Source organism: Amblyomma americanum, chromosome 1, assembly GCF_052857255.1.
Source record: "Amblyomma americanum isolate KBUSLIRL-KWMA chromosome 1, ASM5285725v1, whole genome shotgun sequence".
NCBI lineage: Eukaryota > Metazoa > Arthropoda > Arachnida > Ixodida > Ixodidae > Amblyomma > Amblyomma americanum.
In genome coordinates this window covers 154,314,540-154,320,632 of record NC_135497.1, presented here as the reverse complement: position 1 = coordinate 154,320,632, position 6,093 = coordinate 154,314,540, and positions in this window count along the sequence as shown.

Below are 6,093 nucleotides of genomic sequence, written 5' to 3'. Positions count from 1 at the left end.
TGCGTGTGTCGCGAACTCCGTCAGCCGCGTTATCTCGGGCGTAGTAGCCTGCTTTGCGGCGCCGGTCACAGACACTTCGGCGTCGTGTTCCTTCGTGCGTCAGTGATGTCGGTGCTCCAACAGTTTCGTTTTGTGCTCGTGGCCTTCAAAATTGCGAAGAGTGCAGCGAGACCTACACGTATACGACGGGAAATGCTACCTGCGCCCGCTTTCTTGGGAGCCACCGCTCATTTCGGCACCCTGTGTCATGAACAAGAATTTAGTCACTGGTGTTGACGAAGCAGTCATCGTGTTTGGTCCGTAGAATAGTCGGCACATCGTGGGAACCGATTATGTAACTCTATGCTAACTGAATTCTATAGGTGTCGCGTATATTCGCGTGGACAGTGAGGGCCACTCCAAGATAGTAGTGGTTCGCGTTCACGCGTTTGCATAAATACTAGCCAATTTTTTTTTGCAGTTATCTACGATCGTAAAATTCATCGTGCGTGCATTAAATTGCGCGCACTCACTGTGCACAGAATAATCTTTATGCATTGCGTGAAGAGTAAACACGGAATGATCGCACATGTATTGCGTGAATGATGCACGCAATGATGAACTGAAAACGTTAGCTGCGCCGTTCGAGATAAACACATTATCTGTATTGTACGGAATGCTGTAACATGGCCATATAGTCACAAAGTGAGCAGGGGAGGGAAAGCCTCAGGGTGCTCGCTTGAATGTATATAGTGTATATACACTCAGTGTATACACATGTAGTGTATATTTAGAAAAAATTCTTTAATGTGACAATAAAACCATAGAAAATATGCTCCCTGTTCTCCCTACATTGGCCCAGAGCTGCGCTTACCACTGTTGACCAGCAGCGCAACCAATTTTAGCATTCGAGAACCGCAAAGAAATGGTGGCGCGCAGCAGGGCGGCAGGCGGAGAGCGACACATCCGCCCTCCTCCCCTAGCGGGCCCGATTTTTGACCAGTCCGTGCGTGAAGCAAATGCTATGCGAACTACCCCCGCACCCGCATGTTTTGGTCGTCCGTTGTCATGGAGATCAATACGACGTTTTTCTTCCAACAACTGCTACGAACATAACTGAAGGAGGAATTGGCGTTAGCGTCTGTAATTCCTGGCCGCTGTTAGGTGTAAGAAGTTTCACCCCCCCCCCCCCCTGGCCTCATTTGAATTCATTAGAACCTAGCCGCAGATAAGTATCTGCCCCTAACAATCTTGATTTAGTATTTCTCAGCAGTCTTTTTCGGTCCTATACGGCTGAAATATAATCATTATGCGGGGTGTTCAAACTTTCAAAGTTAAGCTTTAAGAATTTAGAAAAAAATACCGAGAGCAGAGCACAAAAGTCATTGCTGTTAAAGGGTTATGCGGCGAGGCGGACACATTGAGAAAAATTGTCATCATAACTTGAGTAATTAGCTAAAATTAACTATTTAATAGCTGCAGTTAGCGTGCATGCCTATGCTGCAAACTTAGAGCCAGTGGAATTCAAAGACTGTTCTGTTTTGTGCAACTATAGTGACGCGCCTGTGTTCTGAGACGTGCACGTTTAAAATTTCGGCCCAAACAGTGTAATTACGCATGCGAGACCACGGCACTCGGCGCGAGGCTCTTCCCTAGCGTGACGAAACTGTTGCGCATATGGAGCCCCGCCAGACAAGAGTGTGGAATTGCAGGCGAGGGTGGTGACATATTTCCTCCTTGGCCAGCGAAACCGAAGAATCACTGGGCCGGCGGCGAGGGGCGAGCGCTGTTTCTTTAAGCAATATTGCTTCTAAAGTGCACGATCAGACGTGGTGCCGCCTTAGACTTCGCATGCAGACAAGCGCAGCCGTACCATACTGCTGGCCAAGAGCGAAAATTTATAACCGTCGCCTGTAACTCCACATTATTGTCAGGCGAAGCGACATATGCAACAGCTGCGTCACATCAGGGAGGAGCGTCACGCTGAGCGCCGCATTCTCGCGTACGAATTGCACGGTTTGGCTGAAATTTTAATTTTGCCGAAAACATGAGCGCGCAAGAAGACGGGGACATGAGAGAGACACAGGACATGGCGCTAACTTGCAAACGAATTTGACGACACGGAAGCATATAAACCCTCAAGCGAGTTCAACAAAACAAAGAGAGGAATAACTCAGCGCATGCGTGAGTCGTTTCCATAGAGGAATGCCATTTCCTTATCCGAGAGATTAACTGACGGTGTACTGGTGCATGCATTCGACTGCTCTCTTGCGAATCGTTCTTGCTTCTATAGTCCCAAGCATGTCCTTATTCCTCACTTGAACCGTGCCCTCATTGAACAATGGCTCGCCAGTGTTGATGGGACAATCATGGCAGTGCTCTGACCGCTGATCGCTTCTGACCTGAGGTCGGTACTGCACTATATAGTCCATCTCAAGAATTCTTATCATTCCAAGAATTATCAGACAGTTGCAAAGCAGGGATAGGAAGTTGTTGGTATAGTTTTAAACCAGTACTTTACATTATTAATTGCGTGCGTACTAAGACAAAAACAATAACACGAGGGTAACTCGCACTGATTTTTGTGCTAAACTAAACGCCAGGCGATTAAGTAAAGCGCGATTTTAAACCATCATCGCCAGCAGCTGTTACACAGCATGGAATAACGTGTATGAAATTCAAAATAAATATTCTCAAGTACGCTTACTTTCTGAAACGCGATCCTGAAATGTTTTCGCATAACCTTAGCCCCAGGGAACAAAACAGAATCTAAGAAGAGCTTCAAATGGGCCTAGTTGGTTTGTAATCTTCGACATTGTTATTGCGCTGCTCATGGCTTTCACAGACAAGGACGACACATACAGACAGGGCGCAAACTATCAACTGATTTTATTGCGTGGGAAATTCGTTTTATATGAACTTTTAAGATGAAAAAAGAAGGGACACAAGAACAAGCAGCTTCATAGAGATGAGTTGTCAAATCTTCTGCTGACAGGCATGCGTGGAGGATGCGCCAAGTCTGTATGTGTCGTTCTTGTCTGTGTAAACCATGAGTAGCGCAATAACAATGTCGAAGAACAAAACAGAAATCAGATATCTCAAGAGAATGAAAAAATTGCTGGTGGTTTAGCTTTCCTAAGCACGAAATATTGCGCGAAAGCAGTTTCTTGCGGGTGGACACCACACCACGTACCAGAAAGCTCGAGTGAGGTACCCCACTGACCCAAGGAGTCAGGTTTGCGCCTTTCATTTCCTCAAAATCAACGTAGTCGACAACGTGGCCACCGCCAACGCCAATGAACCGATAGAACACCGGCGGCCTATAGATTCAGTGCCGCGTTTCTGCCACAACGTTGTCAACGCAGACCCAAGCGGCGCACATCTCTCCGTCTCTACCGCCAAGTATACCTCAAAGCACTATTCAGGTGTACAGTGACCCAGGGAGACAGTTATGTGCGTTTCCTTTCCTTTCGTGACTTGCGCACAGGTGGGAGTTGATGAAGACGACGACGTGCAGTGAACAGCGCGAGAGAGGCGTGATCGCATACGGCGACAGCAAAGTATTGAATCTTTACAATACTGTGCTATACTCTTCTGGGACATCATGCAACGGACATTTAAAAAAAAAGACAATTTGACGCCGCATTCTGTACGATTTTTCACTGTACTACCATTTGTTGGTGAACCCTTAGGCAAGTTATTTTTAATTGGATTACACAGCCTGTGGAAAGCACGCATGATGGGCCGACATTGTGAATCTGTTGTTTCTGCTAAAGGCCGTTTCAGTAGAATGAATGCACTCCTAAAAGAATTGTATGCCCAGAACGAGTTTGAACCGGAGCGGCACTCACTCTTAGTGCTGTGGTGTTCATTGCCTTTTTTCTAGTGCTTTGTTGCTCAGATATGCCGTGTTATTATGTATTAGCTATGTGCTCCGAACTTACTCTTTTCTCGTGCTTCCTTGCTTATTTGTGTAGATATGCCACTGTTTTCTTAATGTTTGTAGATAGCTCATGCACATAAAACATCGCATCATTGTAATAAATACCATGTTAAAAAAAGCGCCGATAGCATAATGCTCTCGTGCTGTGCCAGCGAAGCTGGGCCTGTTCGCGCCGCCACTTGTTCGAAACCCATTCGCGGCAATATTTATGTTATTTCTGCATGCATCTGAGAGGCTCCAGGCAGACATCGGCTTTTTGAGGATTTAAGTAGTGCTTACGCACTAAGAAACGGCAGCCTCGCTAAACAACAGCTTCTGTTTTGCTTTCACTCTCGACGATCGAGAACTGCCTCGTGGCAGCCCTCCATTATACATATAGGACCACCTGTTTCAATGCTCTGGACAAAGCCAGAGTATTGAAACTTTGATTACATATTGTACTGGGCCCTTCCTAAAGATTGTAAATCATCTAAAGTAACATCAGTGCAGGCGTACGGTTATAAATCAGGCGCGCCTAACTACAGACCATCCTCGCTGATCAATACAATGCGCAAAAAACTATATTCGGATAAAACTCAAGAATGTAGCAGCAAATGCCCCTCTAGGAGGCCCTCCAGCCAATGGCGTCGACCGATTCCCATGAAGTTATTGCTAATTCCCTTGCACCTGCTAGCCTGACATCGCGGGAGGTGGCAAGTGAAAGGGTATTAACCACGGTTTAATCGGATTAGCTGTGGTGTATGGAAATTGGTCGACGCCATTAGCTGGAAGGCTTCCTGGGAGGGACATCTTCCGCTTCATTCTTGAGTTGTATCCGACTATAGAGCACATCATCTTGAGGCACATAACCTCCCCAGACGAAAACAAAGTACTAATAAACTGTGAATGCGGGTTTCGGAAGGGGCTTTCTAGCAACACCCCACCAACTGAAGTAATAGGCGGTATTGCTTGGTACTGAAAACCAAAAGAATTGTGCGTCATTTTCTTGCACCGCCCTAAAGCTTCCGACCGCTTATTGCATATTGCAACAAAACTTGAGATCAGTCTCTATAACCCTATATTATATTGGGCAAGAAATTACCTCATGAACCGCACCCAATTTGTAGAAATAAGCAACGAAAAATTTGCAACAGATTATATTACGTCTTGTACACCACAAGGAAGTTTTCAGCCCCAGCACTGTATTTAGCACTTATCTAACATATAATTTTATGTCAGACTTTTTTTCACGGCTGTGTGCACTACAAGAACTCTGGGTATTTGGTCGCTGACCGTGTAGCTAGAAATAGCGCTAGAACAGCACTGTCAAAATGACGCGAAAAATGACAGATGACTATTAGCGTTTAAATATCCATTGTTTTATCTATCCGCAGTAAACAAAAACTAATCGTTGTTCTTAGAACATTTCCCTTGTACTAGTTCAGGGAAACAAGTAAGTGGGTGTAGTTCTAACTTGTGACCTGAAATGAGATTAAGTGAACGCTGTCACATCAACCACATCAAAGCAGGTGTCTTTTCATTGACAGGAGCCTTGAACTAGCACAGCTTGAGACAAAGTTCCTCGTTCACAAAACTTTAGTCATAAATGTTCTGGAATATGCTATCGTCGTCTGGTTTCCTGCAGTAAAATGCTTTGTTTTTAATTGAAGGCTACAGAAAAGGGCGCTGAGATGTACATTTAATAAATATAGACTAACAGACCCTCACAGAACTGTTGGAAAGTGCTAATATCCTCACGTTTGAAAACAGAGCCAAACTTGCATGCCTTATATTATGCAGCAGCGTAGACATTATAGGTGAAAATTAGATGTTTCAGAATAAATATCGAAATCATAGATGAGGCCAACATGCCAGCCCCGCCGCGGTGACTCAGTGGGCGCTCGACTACTGATCCGGAGTTCCCGGGTTCGAACCCGACCGCGGCGGCTGCGTTTTTATGGAGGAAAAACGCTAAGGCGCCCGTGTGCTGTGCGATGTCAGTGCACGTTAAAGATCCCCAGGTGGTCGAAATTATTCCGGAGCCCTCCACTACGGCACCTCATTCTTCCTTTCTTCTGTCACTCCCTCCTTTATCCCTTCCTTTACGGCGCGGTTCAGGTGCCCAACGATATATGAGACAGATACTGCGCCATTTCCTTTCCCCCAAAACCAATTATTATTATTATAACATG